The 20,164-nt window shown below is 33.2% G+C and overlaps 1 pseudogene across 1 annotated transcript in view; it reads left to right on the forward strand.

Annotated features, from left to right (window-relative positions):
• Positions 1 to 435: 435 nt before the first annotated feature.
• LOC308258873 (small ribosomal subunit protein eS6-like) overlaps positions 436 to 20,164 on the forward strand; it is a 110,511-nt pseudogene continuing 90,782 nt past the window's right edge. Inside the window, exon 1 of the transcript in view lies at positions 436 to 1,219. The product of the transcript in view is annotated as a small ribosomal subunit protein eS6-like (transcript). The remainder of the gene's footprint in view (positions 1,220 to 20,164) is intronic.

Raw genomic sequence — 20,164 nt, forward strand, 5'->3', positions numbered from 1 at the left:
ATGTGACCCCATGACTCCTTTATGGTTTATCTATTTATTTTTGGAGGGTGCTAATTGTTGGTATTCTATAGATAGATTATGGGCAAAATGGGAAGGTGTTGTCTTCACAGAGAACACAGTTGTACAATGTTTTAGGTGAGGGACTCCTAATTTGTAGTGTAGTGATATGTTTTCTTGTTTATTGATAATATACCAATGCCTGGATCAGAAGAGAAACAATAAAACCCCGTTTCTAAAAAGAATACGTAACTCCTCCAAAGCTCAGATAACAAAGACATGCTTAGCTGAAGAAACACTGAACAATGACCACTACAGGGCTTACTCATGGTACTATCTGGAGCACTGAAAGTGAGAAGCTACAAAAACAGGGGAAGAAAAGAAAACTTAAGTAACGCTCTTTTTCGTGGCGCCGGGTAGGCGATCAGCTGCACCAAGATGAAGCTGAATATCTCCTTCCCAGCCACTGTCTGCCAGAAACTCATCGAAGTGGACGATGAACGCAAACTTCATACATTTTACAAGAAAGAAGTGTATGGCCACAGAAGTTGCCGCTGATGCTCTGGGTGAAGAATGGAAGGGTTATGTGGTCCGGATCAGTGGTGTGAACGACAAACAAGGTTTCCCCATGAAGCAGGGTGTCTTGACCCACGGTCGTGTTCGCCTACTACTGAGTAAGGGGCATTCCTGTTACAGACCAAGGAGAACTGGAGACAGAAAGCGCAAATCTGTTCGGGGTTGCATTGTGGGTGCCAATCTGAGCTTTCTCAACTTGGTTATTGTAAAAAAAAAAAAAAAAAAAAAAAAGGGAGAGAAGGATATTCCTGGACTGACGGATACCACTGTGCCTCGTCGCCTGGGGCCCAAAAGAGCCAGCAGAATTAAAAAACTTTTCAGTCTCTCCAAAGAAGACGGTGTCCGCCAATATGTTGTCAGAAAGCTCTTAAATAAGGAAGGTAAGAAACCCAGGACCAAAGCACCTAAGATTCTGCATCTTGTTACTCCACCTGTCCTGCAACACAAACACTGGCGTATTGCTCTGAAGAAACAGCGTACTAAGAAAAACAAGGAAGAGGCTGCAGAATATGCTAAACTTTTGTCCAAGAGAATGAAGGAAGCCAAAGATAAACGCCAGGAACAGATTGCCAAGGGACTCAGGCTGTCCTCTCTGAGAGCTTCTACTTTTAAGTCTGAGTCCAGTCAAAAACAAGAATTTTTAAGTGTAACAAATAAAGATCAGACCTTCCTTAGATCTCAAAAAAAAAAAAAAAAAGAAAACTTAAGTAACTTCCACCTTAAGTAACTTCCACAGACTTGTTTATGAGTTTCATAGGACGCTCTACAAATCAACAGGGACTTGGGGGTTATTACAGTGTCCTGGAATGTGAATTAGGGAAACTAGGTGATTTGTCTTAATTTTCAAATAAGTTAAATGTAGGATTCCTTAAATAGCAGTATATGTCTTGGGATTGTAAAAGTTTTAGTTATGGATCTTTCTTTGCTAGATGGTGTATTACTAAAAAGGTCAAAATAAAACCATTTGCTTCAACCATCTATTATCATATCACATTTTTCTAAACAGTTAAATGCGTTTTTGCAGGGACAATCTTATTTAGGGGAAATACAAATATATGTGTGTATATATAATGTATGTATATAATAATGTCATATTTTAAAATAAAAATATAAAATATCCCTAGATAGTTTCACGTAATATAAAACGATTTATGTGGAACTATTTCTAAAGGGATTTAGAATATTTTTATTTTATTATGGTTAAGCAGTATTTGTTGAGGGGTATATAATGTTATTTAAAATAATTGAAGCAGCCAGGCGTGGTGGTGCATGCTTGTAATGCCAGCATTCGAGAGGCTGAAACCAGAGGATCGCGGTTGATGGACAGCCTCAGCTACTTAGTGAGGCCCTCCACAACTTAGTGAGACCCTGTTTCAAAATAAAGAATAGAAAAATAGGGCATGGGGTGTAGCTCAGAGGTCAAATGCCCCTGGGTTCCATCCCCAGACCCGCAAAATATAAAATAAAATAAAATAAAATAATTGAGCTATAGTTTTAAAATACTCTTTTGCTAATATGGTTCTGTTCTAAAGATGAAAATGAAGCCACTCTCACACAATCTCAAGCACCAGATAATTTAATATAGAAAAATAGTCAAAACAAAATAAAAATCCCACTTCAATATATGAAATCTGTAGTATTAAAACAACACATCTTGGGAGATTTTCTCGCACCCAAGATAGTGTTAACAATAAAAATTAAAAGCACAGAACAATGCAAAATCAGGAAAGAAAAAATTATATACAACACCTGGCCAGGGGAATCGCAGCCTCCGAGTAAAGCCAGAAGGCCCTGTCAGTAGCCTCTCTGCAGTGCTGGTCTAGGGCACAATACTGGGCAATGCATACGCTCCACGGTGAGAACTCAGAGAGAGGCCTCGGGCTTTCTCCCTTATTTGGGCAGAGCTGCTTGAACTTTGTGTGAAGTCACTGAGGTAAGTTTTTTGGCATTCGGCCTAAGATGGCCAGTCTTGGGTAGGAGGTCAAATGTCTCATAGAGTCAATTTTTTCTTTTCTGATATCTTGGATTTGGAAAGTCTGCTAGCAGTTTGACTTCTTAAATACATAAGTGGTTAAAAAAAAAAAGAACAGTAATACACTGAAGTAGCACAAGCAAAGCAATCATATCAGAATAGGAAAGACTAACAGGACCTTCCCATTTCAAGGAAACAAGGTGGAAAAACACACACACAAAACACGGAGGGGGGTTAAAGAAATAGGGCAAAGACCACAAAGTCTTCCCCATTCCCAGGCCAAAAATCTAAGAAAAAACAAAGAAAGATAAATAAGGAGAAGGGCAGAAAAATCAAGGGAAAAGATCAAATTTATATTCACTTCATTACTAAACAAAACTTTTAGCAAGATTTTTTGACAACTCATTGTGCTTGCCAAGTGACAGTTTGAAGGTACTACACAAATAAACAATAATTGTTTTTATTTAAAAAATAGAAATTATTATACATTTGGTAAGCATAACTACGTATAATTTTACTATGTTTTGATAGAAATAGCGATCTTGAGTATTTCAGTAAGATATGTAAACATATTCTTTAATGGGCTTAAGAAAATTGAGTTTAAAATTTTACCAAGTCCAATACCAATGCTAACATAGCTGAACTTATGTAATTCTTTTCTAAATGAGTTCAATATTTGGAATATCATTTAGTTTTTTTAAAATTAAAAATGCATACTATTGCATGTGCTGCCATCTGCTGGACGAAAGCTAACATGGCCATGGCATAACAAAATATAATATATTCTCTTTGGTAAGAGAATGCTGTTAGAACTCCAAGTTAACTCCAACTTCTAAAATTGAGTGACTAAGAAGTCAAGAGATTTTATAATATTTTAATGTTTTAGGCATTTTTATTATAAATTATATCAATTCACCAGCAATTTTTGGCTGTGAAAACAGTATTACATCCAAACAACTTCAATGAATTGTACTGTTATTTCTCAGGAGTTAGCTAGTGTACAATTAGTTTTCGATATTATAAAATCAATAAATAGCTGTCTTATGAATATGATTGATGTCACCAACTTATCATGGCTCACTGTCTGTAGGACATTAAAAATATTATTCTGGGCCGGGCGTGGTGGCGCACGCTTGTAATCCCCGCGCTTGAGAGGCAGAGACAGGAGTATCGCACAGGTTCGAAGCCAGCCCCGTGCTCTGGCTTAGGAGACCAGAGGTAGAAGGGCTTCCAGGAAACCCAGTACCACCAAAAACAAAGTATATATATATATATGTGTGTGTGTGTGTGTGTGTGTGTGTGTGTGTGTGTGTATGTGTGTGTGTGTATGTATATATGTATATGTATATATATGTATATGTATATATAATATAAATAAATATATATATATATATATTTCTGAAGTCATGTTCCCAGTTGAAAAATCTTGTTTATAATACTTAAAATTTATATGTGTAATACATTCATTCAGTCATCCTCTGTATCCACAAGTTCTCCATACACAGATTCAATTGACTGAGTTTTGAAAATATTTTTTAAAAATCGCATCTGTAGTGGACATGCACAAAAATTTTCACTTATTTCCTAAACAATGTGTCATCACAACAGTTCATTTACATAGTATTGGTATTCTAAGTAATCCAGACATAATTTAAAGTATATAGGAGGTTGTGCATAGATAATTTGGAAATGATATGCAGTTATTATTATTTAAGGGCCTTGACCCTCTGCGTATCCACAAGAATCCTTAAAATAATTATTTGAGGATATCTAACAATGACTAATTTCTTTATTCTACATAGAGAGGTTATCAATCAGAAAAATTATTATGATAATGATCTATGTATGGGTATGTTTTTTAATCCTAAAATTTTTAATTCATTAATTATAATGAGAATTCCATGCATATGTGATATAAATTGCAATGTATTTTTCCATTTTGATGTTTTGGAATATTAAAATGTTTAATATTATACTTTTAAGACTCTAATGAATAAGTCATTAATAAGCCAGGCATTCCAAGATAAATACCAGGTGATAACACTTCTATGTGGATTAAAAAATGGTTGAACTCATAGAAGTAGAGAGAAATGGTGATGACTAGCAGGTGAAGGAGTGGGGCTGTGTCAGAGGGTATGGAACTTGAGTGAAATTAGCAAAATAAGTTTAAGTGATCTATTGCAGATCTATAGTTAATAAAATGCATTGTATCCTTAAAATTGAAAAGAAAATCAGTTTTATGTTCTCATCCCCCCAGGGAAAATAATTATCTGAAATAATGAATATCTAATTATATTGATTTAGTCATGTCTCTTTATTTCAAAAAATGTTATACACTACATATATGTTTTTTATTTGTCAATTTAAAATGATACATTTGTAACAGTATCATGAGCTGGGAGTTTAGCTCAGTGTTAGAATGCTTAACCAGCAAGTGGGAGGCCCTAGGTCCAAGGCTCAAACACACACACACACACACACACACACACACACACACACACACACACACCAAAAAAAAAAAAAACCACGAAAACCAAAATAATTTCTCCACCAGATGGCAATATTGAGAATCTTTTAAAAAATTTAATGGATATGAGAGAAAGCAGAAAGTAAACACAGTGATTTAAGTATTAACTTGTGAAATATAATAAATAACTATAATTATTCATTACTTAGTTGAAGTCAGACTGACTATTTTAATTCTAGAAGAATGAAATAAGTTTTCACTAAATACACTAGGTAAATCTCATGATTAAAATTGAGTAGATACTTTATTAAATGATGATCCACTTTCTGTAAAATTTATTAAATTACAATTAAACTACTTATGAAAAAAGTAGAACTTTATTAGCAACCGAGGGAGAGGAAGAAATTCACTCTTTAAAAATATCAAAGTAGAATAAATTAAAAATAACATTCAAAGCTTACCAATCCAAAATAAATTATTGCAAAAAATCCTCTAAAATATTAGTATAGGGTCCAAAACTCTAATATCAGGTAGAAGCAATTAATACAAGTTCCTAATATATAACTTGAACTTGGAATCACTATTTAAAGTAACACAGATCTTTGAAACTATAAAGTCCAAACAAAATTGTGAATTGCATGTATAATATATTACACTAAGGAGGAATATAAGCATTTTGAAAAATGAATGATTATAACTTTTTTCATCTACTAAAAAACCTTATAATTTAACATGGCTAAAACAAAGGTCAACAAAATAAACATTAGATATATTAGCCACTGAAAATTTTCAGAAGATAGCCGGATATGGTGGCACATGCTTGTAATCCCCGTGCTTGGGAGGCTGAGACAGGAGGATCGCGCAGGTTCGAAGCCAGCCTCAGCTACTTAGTGAGGCTCTCAGCAACTTAGTGAGACTCTGTTTCCAAATAAAATATAAAATGGGTCTAGGAGTATAGCCCAGAGGTAGAAAGCCTCTGGGTTCCACCCCCAGTACCACCAAAAAAAAAAAAAAAAAGAAAAATTTCAGAAGAAATTTAGAATTATGAAGGAGGCGCCATGAAAGATGTCATGGTCTACCTGATCCAATACAAGATGTAGAAAACCAGTAATCAGATATGGGATAAAAATGTCTCTCACAGGATTTATAAGGCTGGCAAATGTGGATGAAGAATGTTTAAGATAATTTTAACGTATTGATTACTAAATTTATTATATAGAACATTTTCTTTATTCATCAGTGTACAAGATCAAATCCTTGTGCATATTAACAAGCAAAGCAATGATAAGGAAAAATAAAATTATATATGATTGATTTGGGTAAAGGGAGTTGGTGAAATGTAATATTAGCAATATAAGTTGGTTTCTACTTGATTAAGTTCAGATTCATCTATGCAAATGCTTAATATTTGAATATTAAAGCTATTTGAATATTTAATATTTAATATTTGAATATTAAATTGCATGGAGATTCTAGGAATTTGAGAGGGGATAGGCTGAAGACAAAACAGTTTACAAATTAAGGTAGTATTTCAGCATAAATGTAAAAAGAAATTAATTGATGTCAATAAAATATGATTAATACAGTAGTGACAATATTCATGTCAATATACACCAATATATTGTGTATTAGTATATACAATATACTAATACACATTAGTACACATACCAATACATACTAGTATACATACTAGTATATTAGTATACCACAATATACATTATTATACAACATTAAGACATTTAAGCAAAGGATCCAGGTAAACCATCACATCTGCAATTTATCAGAGCTATAACTATTTTATTTTTTCTCATCTCAAAGGTTCATAATGTATTGTTATTAACAAAAGATATATAGAATTGACGAAAAATGAATGCTGAAAAAGATATGCAAGAATCATAAACGTAGAGTTACTCTGATGAACATTCCTTAAACAGAGAAAAGAATAGCAGACAGATAAAGAGCATAGCAAGGGAACAGATGGATGAATGTGTAAAGTTTTCTGTGTTTCAGAAAACTACTACAAGGAAATAAAGAGAAGAGACTACAAATAGGAATGAAAAACTATTTACTCAAGAAACATGCCAATATGGCAGGAGCAAAGGCATAAGCCTATAATGCTAATACTTAGAAGACTGGGATTGAAAGATCACATGTTTGAAGCCAGCCTTAGAAATTTTGTGAAGCTAGGCTTTGTTTCAAAATGAAAATTAATCCCAGTATCTGAGAGGCTAAGACAAGAGGATCTCAGGCTGAATGGGCAGCTTCAGCAACTTAGTGAGGCTCTCGATAATTTAGTGAGACCTGTGGCTAAATTAAAAAATAAAACAAGGCTGGAAGTGTCAGTGCTGAGTATCACAATTCATTCATTCATTCATTCATTCATTCATTCATTCATTCATTCATTAATGGGAAGATGTTGCTCAAAGGTAGAATGCCCCCCTTCCTTGTTTCAATCACTAGTACCAAGAATAGAAAGAAAGAAAGAAAGAAAGAAAGAAAGAAAGAAAAGAAAGACAGACAGACAGACAGACAGACAGACAGACAGAAAGAAAGAAAGAAAGAAAGAAAGAAAGAAAGAAAGAAAGGGAGAGAGGAAAGAAAAGGAAAAGCAAAAGTTAATAGGATGGGTGAGGTATTTGTTATGAACTGACCATGTGCTCCTTTAGAAAGCCTAGAGAAGTCTTTAATAGATTATGGGGACAGACTCTTTGAAAGCATCAATATGAATTCTGAGGAGAAAACAAAACCCAAGAGAAATTTAAATAAAGGAATTAATAAGAGGCATGGAAGACTTAAATGTCTCTAATGGTTAAAAGAGTGAAAATCTGGGGCTATCAATGAACCAGAGTTAAAGACCAAATACCATAGATATGATTTTAATTTTCTTATCTCATAATTGCAAAGTTCTGATCAGACATTGGAGTACGGAGAGTAAGTGATTCGGCTGCTTCTCAACATCTGTCTTAAACTCATTTGGCACCAAAACCGCAGTAGGAAGATGGCTTCCGACTTGATTCATCTTCCAAGTCTTTTCCGAGTACTCACTGAAACCCACCTGATTTTCAGAAAACTAGCAGCAGAGAATTGAGGTTGAGCTTGTGTTTTCATGGTCTGTGGGTCAAAGTGCACATATAATAAGATACTGAGTGATTATTGAATAGGCCAGTGAGAAAGGCACATCGTATGATTTGGACAGATAAAGTAAACATGCCAAATAAATTATCATTCAAAAATATATCTAAAGCTGGTGTCTGAGGCTACTCTTGCATCTCAAACGACACCGATAGCAAACATGTTAAAGCTAAGTCAGGAAAGACTTGTGCCAAAGAGCAATTTGAGACTGTTCATGAGACTCCAACTTCTTTACTACCAGAAGCACACTTTTGGCATTTTACAGATAATAATATCGGATGATCTCAAACATACAAACTCTGGCATCAGAATAAAAAAATGTCTTTTATCTACTTTTAGGTAATATAGTTTATAAGAAAAGAGGGAATTATTTTCTATTCAAAACCCTTTTGGGCAAAGAGAAAATGTGCCTGGAAAGATTAAGCTTTTCTAAGACTTATAAATATGGATATATTCACAAATTATTTCAAAAGCAATGTTGAGTTAAAACCAAACTGACTTTAGAACCAGCTGATGCAGATGTTTCTATTAAATAATCATTATCTATGTACTCTTGTATGTCTCACTTAATATAACTGAGACTTATTTAACAATGTTTATAATGATAACCTCAACAAAGCTAGTCAATACTTGGAATTTAATAAGAAGTATAAACTTTACATATTTATTTTCTTTCTTCCCCTACATAATTATAGTTTATATAGAAGTTCTATAATACATTTTACATTAGAATGCTAAAGCTTAAAAAATTATTTTCTAAAGGTCATATAAATAAAGTTTTGAGAAGTCTGGAGGAAAATACAGTTCAATCTCAAAGCTTCACTGCTTTAATTCCTCATTATACTGCCCTCTTTGAGATGACCAAACATTAATGCTTGCCTGGGACCCAGCTAGGTAACACAGCATGAAGGTCTCCAGCAAGCCTGCCAACAATGCAGATTATCAACATTTGAATGAATTCTAAGATACCTTATATTTTACAACTCCAAGATAGTATTGCTCAATGATTACAAAAAGTATAAAGTGATAGTTAAAAGTGGAAATACTCTCATAATCCTGATTCTATAGGTAAAAACTTGTAACTGAAATACTAATTACTCTGCCTCAGAAATAAAAAAGGAATGGCTCCTACTATTTGAATAGTTGTGGATCTTTAATTGGAATTAGTTTTAAGTAGAATGCCTGTAGACCATAGAGAAGTGGTAAATACTACTACTACTACTACTACTACTAATAATAATAATAATAGTAATAGCACATTTTTACAATTTATTGGTGCACTGTAATCCTATATCATTATGAAGTATAGGATGTAGAGGTATACATGTACACAGCACATATTTAGCCCTTCCCCAGTTCCTACCCACCCCTCCCCCCCCCTCCTCATATTTGGCTTAGTAATTGACTTTGATATGTTTATGAATGTACATCATGTACATTAGGGCTCTTCCCTCTTCAGCTCATTGCTATCAGTTAGGTTGCCTTCTTTACTCATTTAAGGTTTGTTCTTAATATATACAATTTCATTATATATATATATATATATATATATATATATATCCCATAGTTTTATAACCCATTCATCTGTTGAAAGACATCTTGGCTGGTTCTGTAATTTAATGTACTGGTATACACATGCATCTGCTTGGTAGTTTGGTTTCCATTTTTTAATAGATATTCAAAAGTGGTATTTCTGGGTCATATTGTAGGTTAATTCCCATTCTTCTGGGAATTAGAAGATTGTAATTGTTGTTTAAATGGCTATTTTCTGAATTATGTACACATTTTAAAAACAAAATCTTTGGGTAAGATGTCATCTACCTATACCTCCTCTCCACTTGAGAAAAAGATGGTTGTTGTTTTTGTTTTTGTTGTCATTGTTATACTTATTTTCTTTTTTTTTTTTTTGGTGGTACTGGGGTTCCTGGAAGCCCTTCTACCTCCGGGCTACACTCCCAGACCTATTTTTACATTTTTTTAAAATTTGGAAACAGGGTCTCCTAAGCCAGTGCACGCGGCTGGCTTCGAACCTGCTCGATCCTCCTGTCTCTGCCTCCCAAGCGCGGGGATTACAAGCGTGCGCCACCACGCCCGGCTACTTATTTTCTTCTGTGGTACTAGAGAGTGAATCCAGGAGCATTATACTTTTAAGGTATATCCACAGTCATTTTTATTTATTCTTTGGAAATAGTGTCTCACTAGGTTGCTGAGGTTGTGTTGATGAAGCTGTCCTTGAATCTGTGACTCTCCTTTCTCAGCCTCCCAAATACTGGTATTAGAGGTGTGGTCATCACCTTTAGCTAAAAAAAAATTGTTTTTCAGAATAAGACAACATTGAAATATTCTAACAAAAATATTACATTTTCAGAAATGAGTTCATGACAAGGATAATGCCTAGCTCAGTGAGAAAGCACTTTATAACTAATATATATGGGTTCATAGAGATAACTGTTTTTAGAAAATAAATGATTTATATTACCTCTGGTATTATCAAAGTCTTAGTTTTTAATACACACAAATGTACTGATCAGGATATTTTATGGGATTATTTTGGTTAAAAATACAAAATTTTAAAGTTGTCTTTTTTAAGAAAAAATTATTAAAAACGAATGTCCCACACCGGGCATGGTGGCGCACACTTGTAATCCCCGCACTTGGGAGGTGGAGATAGGAAGATCATGCAGGTTTGAAGCCAGCCACACTGGCTTAAGAGACCCTGTTTCCAGAAATAAAAAAAATTGGTCTGGGAGTGTAGCCCGGAGGTAGAAGGGCTTCCAAGAGCCCCAGTACCACAAAATAAAAAAAAAAAAGAATGTCCCAAAGTTATGTGAATTTAAGATTAATCTACTCTGTATCCTAAAAATTCTGACAGTAAAAACAATCTTTTTTTTTTTTTTGCAGTACCAGGAATGAAACCCAGGGGCATTGTACCTCTGAGCTATACCTCCTGCCCTATTTCTTAGTCTTTTTACTTATTTTATATTTTATTGGTACACTATAGTTTCACATAATAATGTGGATCATATTGACAATGGCATATATTTGCACAGTACTTGGTGCCCCTGCCCCTTCATCTTCCCTTTCTCCCTAACCCTGCTCTCAACATGAGTGTCCAGGTGGACCATGCTACATTCACATTTATACACATATTTGAATGTAGCTCCTCCATTAGTCAACTTTAGTCTTCTTCCTCCCCTACACTATATTTCTGCCTTTGCTGAGGTTTCCCCTTCAATATCTGGAGTCCCTCTACTATCTCCAATACTTCCTAGCTCGGGCATATTAGAGAAACTTATGTCCCTTCTCTTTCTGTGCTTAGCTGATCTCACTTAACATAATGTTCTCTAGGTCTGTCCATCTTCTTGTGAATGACATGATTTTGTTATTCTTTATTGCTGAGTAGAATTCCATTGTGTGTATTTCCCACAATTTTGCAATCCATTCATTTGTTGATGGAGACCTAGGTTGGTTCCATATTTTGGCTCTTGCAAATTGTGCTGCTTTGAACATGGGTATGCATATATTACTACAGTTCTCTGATTTCAACCCCTTTGGAAAGATACCCAGGAGTGGTATAGCCAGATCATATGGTGGATCCATTCCCAGTTTTCTAAGGAATCTCCACAATGATCTATATGGTGGTTGAACTAGTTTGCACTCCCACCAACAGTGTAAGAGTTCCTCTTGCTCCACATCCCTGCCAGCATTTGTTGTTATTTGATTTCTTTATGCTTGCCACTCTGATTGAGGTTAGAAGGAATCTCAGCGTAGTTTTGATTTATATCTCCCTGGTGGCTAATCATGTTGAACATTTTTTCATGTATCTATTGGCCATTTATATCTTTTTTTGTGAAGTGTCTGTTCAACTCAGTTGCCCTTTTATTGATTGGGTTATTTGTTTTGGTGCTGTAGCACCTTATGTATTCTGGATATTAGCCCTCTATCAGATTGGTGGCTGGTAAAGATCTTCTCCCATTCTGTAAGCTTTCTCTTTAGGTTTTGATGGCTTTCTTTGATGAGCAGAAACTTTTTTAGTTTGATGCCATCCCACTTGTCAATTCTTGTTTTAATTTTCTACACTTTGGAAGTTTTGTTGAGAAAGTGCCTAATGTTGGAGTGTTGAGCCTATGCCCTCATCTAATACCTTCATAGTCTTTGGTCTAATTTACAAGTCTTTGATCCATCTTGAGTTTATTTCTGTGCACGGTGAGAGAGGTCTTTATTTTTGAAACAGAGTCTCACTGAGTTGCCAAGGCCTTGCTAAGTAGCTGAGGCTGCTGCTAAACCATGATCTTCTGGCCTCTGTCTCCCAAAACCTGGGATTACAAGCATGTGTCAGCTTGCCTGCCCTAAAATCATTCTTAATCTTCAGTGGAATGTTGTCCCTGTTAGGAAGCACCAGGATATCTGTGGGGAGCCATTAAGGTTTTCCCCTAAAAGAATATTTCTGACTCAGATGACTGCCCTTTGCCCAGAGTCAATAAGGTTTGGGGTCATGGAAAGTTCAAAGTAAAGGGTCTGAGAGAAGATCAGGTAGTGATAGCACGAGGATATTGATTGACCTGGGACTGTATAAATACTTCAAGAGAAATAAACCCAGGTTTGGCCAGTAGAGATATCAACCCAGGAGTGGACTGGCGATCCTTCCAGGCTTGAATTAAAATTCTTTGAATTAAATTCTTAGAATTGAATTCTTTCATCCTCACTCCTCTCTTCAGAACCCATACTTTTGCAGGCTGGCTCCGGCAAATATCTATCTATCTCTTCTCTGATAGTTGGCCCCTTGTGCTATTCTCCATCAAGTTGGAGCATTGAATTTATAACTTCATAGTTCTCCTTTTAAAATAGCATTTGTGTAGGTCACTGTTAGAGCTCTTTTTGTTTTCTTAGGACTATAACTTTTTTATACTTTGACATTAGAATTCTTTCTTATAGTAGCAATAGGCAAATGACCACATCACAGACAGTATAGTTTATCTAGAAAGAGATAAAGGTAGCTAAATGAGTGATCTTTAAACTAAAAACAAACCAACAAAGGTACCAAAATATTTACATGGTTACTTGGAGATTTTAATCATATTCATTCACATCAAAATATGGGTTTTTTTCACCCTGCCCAGTTGGGTGACAGAAGAAGAACACCATTAGAAAATTCAATTACAGAATATTTGTGATCTGTATATCCTTATCATTATAGTTAGACATAGAATGACCCCTAAAGAGCTTACATATTAATATTCAGAATTGATATAGTGTGGTCCTGAAAGTTGTAATCGCTTCAGTAAGTAGAACCAGTGTAATGGATTTGCAGGGTGATGATCTAGGTAGGTGTTATGTGGCTGAAGGTGTGTTGTTAGGAATATGACCTTAAGGACTGTGCTTTTCTCTTTGAATCTTGTTGGATTGTTCTCTCTCCTTCTGATCTTCATGATAGGAGAGCAGAGCTTTGTTGTCTCCCTCTCTCTGATTTCTGCCTCCATGCCCTGAGATCTGCTGATGAACCCAGCCTCATATGGACTGAATCCTGCAGTCTCCAAAAACTGTGAGTAAATAAAGCTTCCTTCCTTTATGGTGTGTGGCCAGTCCTTTTGGATCATGGCAGTAAGAATGCTGGCTGAAACGCTAAAGCACTGTGCCTTCCCAGTTTTCCTTCTAACTATAGACTTTTCTCAGTTCACAGATAAGTCTTAAAACATAGGATTTCCTCAGGATTTTCTGTTTAGATATTTTGTTTATAAAACTTAGAAACACCAACGTGCACTTAATATATTATTTTCAGTCATTATTCTTAAAATAATTTAAAAACATTTCTTCCCATATTCAGCTCCGAAGAATAAATGTTTGAGCATTAGGAAATTTAGTACTAATTTCTAGCTTATATGAAGCAGAACAAAGCAATAGTTGTTTTATGCATGCATTCACAACTCATTGAGTCTGTATTATGAGACTTGGTTTTAAGGAGATTAGTCTACTGGATTTTCATCATGTTAAATTCAGTGCCATGATTTTGGTATTAAATATGGTATATAGAAAATATATTAGAAAATGTGGTAAAACCCAGGTACACTTGCATTTGTCAGAAGAAATACAATTCCTCGAAGCAGTTCTAGTCTTCATGCCCCACTACCCAGCAGTTTTAAATTATTAATATTAAAGTTTTTAAAGGATTAATTAATGTACAGAGAGCTTGAATATAAAAATAAAAATATTCATCACTATTAGGGCTTTTGTTAATACAGAATTAACTAGGTTTATGAATCCCAAGTGATTAACATTTACTTAAATGCAGAAGAATTAAGTTTTTTCTAAATATTAAATGAATACTCTATTAAACAGAGACTATTCATTAAGTGTTCTAATCTTTCCCAAACACCTATGAATTGATTATGAAACTACTCAGCAGTCTTCTATATCTTTAATTAAAATTTTAAATAGAATGAATCTGATTCTATGTGCTATACACTTTTTAAAGCTCATAAAATCAAGCATAGGCACAGTATTACTATACAAGTAAAACAAAAAGCATACAAAGAGTGAGAGTGGTGACTATAATAAATTTAAATGTATTTTTATGATTTTATTTTTTGTACACTTTCATAGGCTGCAATTTATATATGTCTTAGGGTTTTGTTTGTTCTTCAGAAATCAAATTTTACACTTCCTAGCACTCTAGTAAAATTATGGTATTTAATATAGAATGAAAATTTTATTAGATAGTTTAAGTTGCCAGTTCTGTGTTGATGAGCAAATAATCCCAAATTATATGAATGACTTTCTCTTTTTACAATTAACCTTATTTGTTGTATCAATAAGACTCACATATGCATTTTTCACACAGGTTTAAGTTTATAGATTTTATTAACATTTCTTAACTAGTGTAAGCCCTTTAATTCACTGACACTATCTTTTTTAAAGCTACTATACCATGGTTTGCAGGTCCAGATAGCCCACAGATAGCAAAGTGGGTACTAGGCTCTTTGTCATATGCATGAGAGTTTGTTGATTTCCCTTTTTTTCATAAGCAAGTAAACTCAAAGAGAGCTTCACAACATAATAAGTTATTTAAAGTAGAGGAGAAGAGCCAGATTCATTGGCATGTGTCTATAATCCTAGTACTTAGGAGGCTGGGATAGAATTTCAGGTTTGAGGACAGTCTCAGCAATTTAGCAAGGAGATGCCCAGCAATCTAGAGAGACCCTGTTTTAAAATAAAAAATAAAAAGGGTTGGGAGTGTAGCACGGAGATTAAATGCCCTTGGGTTCAATGTTCAGCACAAAAAAATAAGTACTCAGAGGAAACAATATTCTACATGCAGATCTAAAAGATTAATTTGGAAACCATAATTTTAAAGAATGTGTAATATGCTTAGAATTTATATAAAAGTATATAAAAAGCATGATTATTTCTAATATCTGTCCTATTAAAATGAATATCAATAAACAATAAAATAATTGTGTAATAATTATTTAAAACAATTATTATTAAAGGATAGCTAATAGTGTTTGTATTAATTTAAAACATCATGTTTCTGAATAAGTGAAAATATTAAAACATGTTAATTCTATCCAAAATAATAGAATAAAGAATAATAGAGATTTACACATGCTAGAATAATAAATGCAAAAGAAAAAGGAGAATGAGAGGGAGAAGAATGAATCTTATAAGTGAAAATAAATTCTGTGTGGGAATACATAAACCCCAAAGAAATGAAACAACCAAAAACCCAGAAAAGAACCATGAATACATGAAAATCTAGGAATAAAAATATATATCTTTTGTTTATATATCAGAATTTTTCTATATATTTTGTATAGGTATATTATGTAAGAAACATTAACTGGCAAGAACTGTTTTATTTTTTAATAAGGAAACCAAAACAAAAAAAGTTTTAAAACCTGACAGAATATACTTACCAAATATGTACTCTGATTTGACTTAGGAAATCTGACTTTAAAATTCAAACCTATAATCATAATTCTCCATCTTCTTTCAATTATAATAAAGATCATATTTGTTGTCATCAGGAAAATAATATAATAATACATGGTTTGGAAAAACTGTTTGATTAGTTTCACAAAAACAGAAAACCTAAATAAAATAAATAATAACAAGAATGTCTCCTGTTGGATAAAATTCACATCAGTTAAGAAATCAAAAGTAATTAGAAATGTGTCTATCACAATAACCTTAAAATGTTCAAATGTTATATAAGGCATAACATTTAAACTCCTAAGTAATTTAGATTCTTGGCATATAGTAAGTAATTAGTACTCTTTCATTAAATGTATGAATGAATGAAATGAGCTAAATGAAATTGAAATCTTAGTGTATGACTTTCTGCAATGTTTTTAAGAGAGGATTTGTTATTGCTTTCTAAAAGTTCTCCAAAGGATCAAAGGTAATTTGATCTGCTCTGCTTAATCTCTGCACATAATACCAGAGATTTAATATTAGTTTTCTATATAACTTGGCCACTAAATCATACATTAAATTTTGATTAAGCAAGAAAGAGAAGGTGATTTTTTTTTTTTTAATGGTGGTGTGTTCTGAGAATTTAATTTAGGGCATTTTATTTTTGAGCTACACCCGTAGGTATACTTGGAGTCTCCCTAAGTTGTAGAGGGCCTCACTAAGTCACCAAGGCTGGCTCCAAACCTGCGATCTTCCTGCCTCAGCCTCCCAAGTATTGGGATTATAAGAGTGCACCACCACTCCTGGCTATACGGTGATATTCTTAAGCAGCCATGTGACTATATCAGAATAGTATTTTTTATATTTGACCATGATGAGGAAAAAAAGTTCAGATTTATTTAGGGAAACAGTTGATTTTATTATCAGAATGATTCTAGAGTTAAGGGATAGAGTGATGGCATTTATTTAGATTGCAGTTAGGATGTTAAATTTCAAACCATTCTGAAGAAAACTGTAGTTTAAATATTGTCTTCTATTGGCACCATTATGATATAAAGGCTCTCAAGGTAGAAGCAATAAGAATCATGTGAGTAATTGACTAGGTTTCATTCAATACTCTGAAGATTATGGACATGCTTACCAACTTTATTTAAAATCTAAGTCCTTAATCCAGTATAAGCAGATTCTAGTGAATCTTGATGGACCTTAGTGTCTTACAGTTCTTTGGTATCCTATCCAACAAGCTACACACACACACACACACACACACACACACACACACACACACACACACATGTTTGGATGCTTTGTGTAGGCAAAATAATAAAATTCTGTAAACAAATCTTTGAAATGATGAAAATAATTTATTCTTGATTATAATTTTTTCATGCATGTACACACACCTAAACTAGATGGATTGTTTAATTTTAATTGATTATATTTTATAAGAAAACTTATAATAAACCTGGAAAAAAATAAAACAAGAATCAGTCTACTTATAATAATTTTTGTGTAATCATGTTAAGTTAACCAGAAATCTTTCTCAAAGTACTTTTTAAAGTACATTTCCAAAGAAATTCTCTTTTGTTGTTTCTCTAAAAAATAGAAGAGCTTTAATATCTATTACTTAAAATACCTAGACTTATTTTATAATTTATTTTCATTTTAGAGTAAAATATATTTGGAATCTTATTAATTATATTGATTTATAATTTTGTTTTGCTTTTAATCTTTGCTAGTTGCAATAAGATCCAGGTGTCACTGTATTATTCCATAGTACTTTTTTAGTAATTCCTTACCAGCAGCTTTTATAAACCCATATCTTTAGGTTTATAATTTATTGTCATGTGTTCAGCAAAAATTCTACCTTATCTTTTTCTACTGTGCTTATTTCTGAATGATTTAAAGTGTTTTCTTCTCAATGTTTTAACACAAACCATAAAAACATGTAAAACTAGCTTCTAATCTTTATTTTGCATCTTTTTCTTCCATGTTCAACTTTATGATCTCTGAAACAAAAGCCCGTAAGCCATTCTTACTTACAGATAGAACAGCTGTGAAAAGGAGGAATTTACACCATTAAAAAAGGCAGGAAGCAAAATTAAAGTGTGAATAAAATACACTTTACCTTGAGTACTTCTTTCTCTAACCTCTACATACTTGAATATCTTTAAATTGTCCTGTTCTTCAGATAAAAGTGATGGATATATTCCCCCAAACACTTCCACCTCAAAGGATTGATAAATCTGTTTGTTTGAAGCAGAATAATAATAATGAAAAAGCTAAGTATTATGGCTGACTTTCAGGAGCATTCTTTCTTTAGTCTAATGTCTTTGCTGCTGTTTCTTAGAATTTCATAAGAAAAAGACAACAAGCCTTTGAGCAAGTATAATTAAAAACATGAAAGCATTTATATATTTATTAAACACAAAACTGTTCTTTTTCTACCACTTTTCTGCAGAATAAGAGGATTGTCCTTTATTTATAAATCTAAAACCCGATAGTTATCTAGTGAATTCTTGGAAATAAATTGCTAAGTATGATTCAATATAGTATGTATCCCAACATTTCAGACTTTCTATCATAATCTAGAGAAAGTCACGGCCATCTTTCAAAATCTCATAACTACTCTTTTATGGGTGCAAAAGACACTGACATTTTCTTTCACAGTGACACTACAATTACTGAATAATTTTACTCTAGGGCTGTCTGAAACCATACATCAAAACTGTACTTACCCTTTTCTTGTTTTATATGTTTTGCACACTGTGTTCATTTTAAAAGCCAGCAATTCAGAAAAATACCCATTAAAATTCCTATTGAAATAATTCAGTGCCTTTTCAGACTTTGAGACATAGAGTAAAACAACAAAACTTATAATTTGGGGTTTAATTTTTATGTGAAAAAGGTTTAATTTTTTTACTATAAATACAGAGAAAACTAAAGAAAGAGAGTAATTATACACCATCAGATATTATGTAAACAAATACATGATTACCATATGCTGGGTAGGGTAGGTGGTGCAAAACTGTAATTCCAGTACTTGGAAGATTAAGACAAAAAGGTATCAAGTTTGAAGCTAAAATGCAGGAACATAGAACCTATTCAAAAAAAAAAAAATTAAAAGGTCTGGGGGATGTAGCTCAGTGGTAGAATGCTCTTGGGTTCAGTCCTTGGTATGACACACATTTATGTGTATGCATGTGCACAGACACACAAAGAATAATTTCAGTAAAATGACTTTCATCTTATCTCAAGTACTTTTGTGACAATGATATTTACTCACAGGGATAATTATCAAAGAAGAGGACAAAAATAAACTCAAGTTTGGAATATACTCAAATTTGACTTCTAGAGTAAAAACGGACTACATGGGATGTTTTTAAATCTCAAACATCATAATGTGATTAGAAATAAAGCAATCTCTACTTCTTCAGGATCTAAATATTCTATATGTTCTTGTAGTAATAGAGACCAACCACTGTAAAAAACTGGCTTCCACTTGTTTTTTTTTTTTTTTTTTGGCAATCATTCATTTATTTATTTGGCAACTCTTTGACATTTGTCCTCAAATTGTAGATAAAATGGTCCCCATAACAAATAAATTACTTATTTCCTTAGAGTTCATGGTATAACAGAGGTTATTTTATTTAAAAAAACTTCATTAATGTAGAAGATAAATATTAACTGTAGATCAGCAAAAAGAGAATCAACTGTATACTTAGAAATAAAAAGTACCTTACTATTTTGTCGTGACCTGGTTCAATAGCTAATGCTTTTTAGCTTCTTGTTATCTTGAATGGACATAAATTATGTAACATTTATGCTATCCATAAGTAGTTTTTGCAAAACTGTTGTTTCAGAAATAATATGAAGCTTCCAGTATAGTATAACCACTTCATATATAGTTCCTTTAGATCTTAAGGTCCAGGAAAATTATTGTATCAAACAGGCATAAGTTACTCATTTTGTAGATTGATTAATATCAGTTGTCAGAAGAGAAAATTAAGCATTTATTAATTCATCAGACTGTCAGGAAGGCAAGTATCTATATCTATATCTATATATATTAGCATTGCATGCCTAAGAAAGAATAGAAATATGAATAA

Source organism: Muscardinus avellanarius (assembly GCF_963383645.1).
Source record: "Muscardinus avellanarius genome assembly, chromosome: 2".
NCBI lineage: Eukaryota > Metazoa > Chordata > Mammalia > Rodentia > Gliridae > Muscardinus > Muscardinus avellanarius.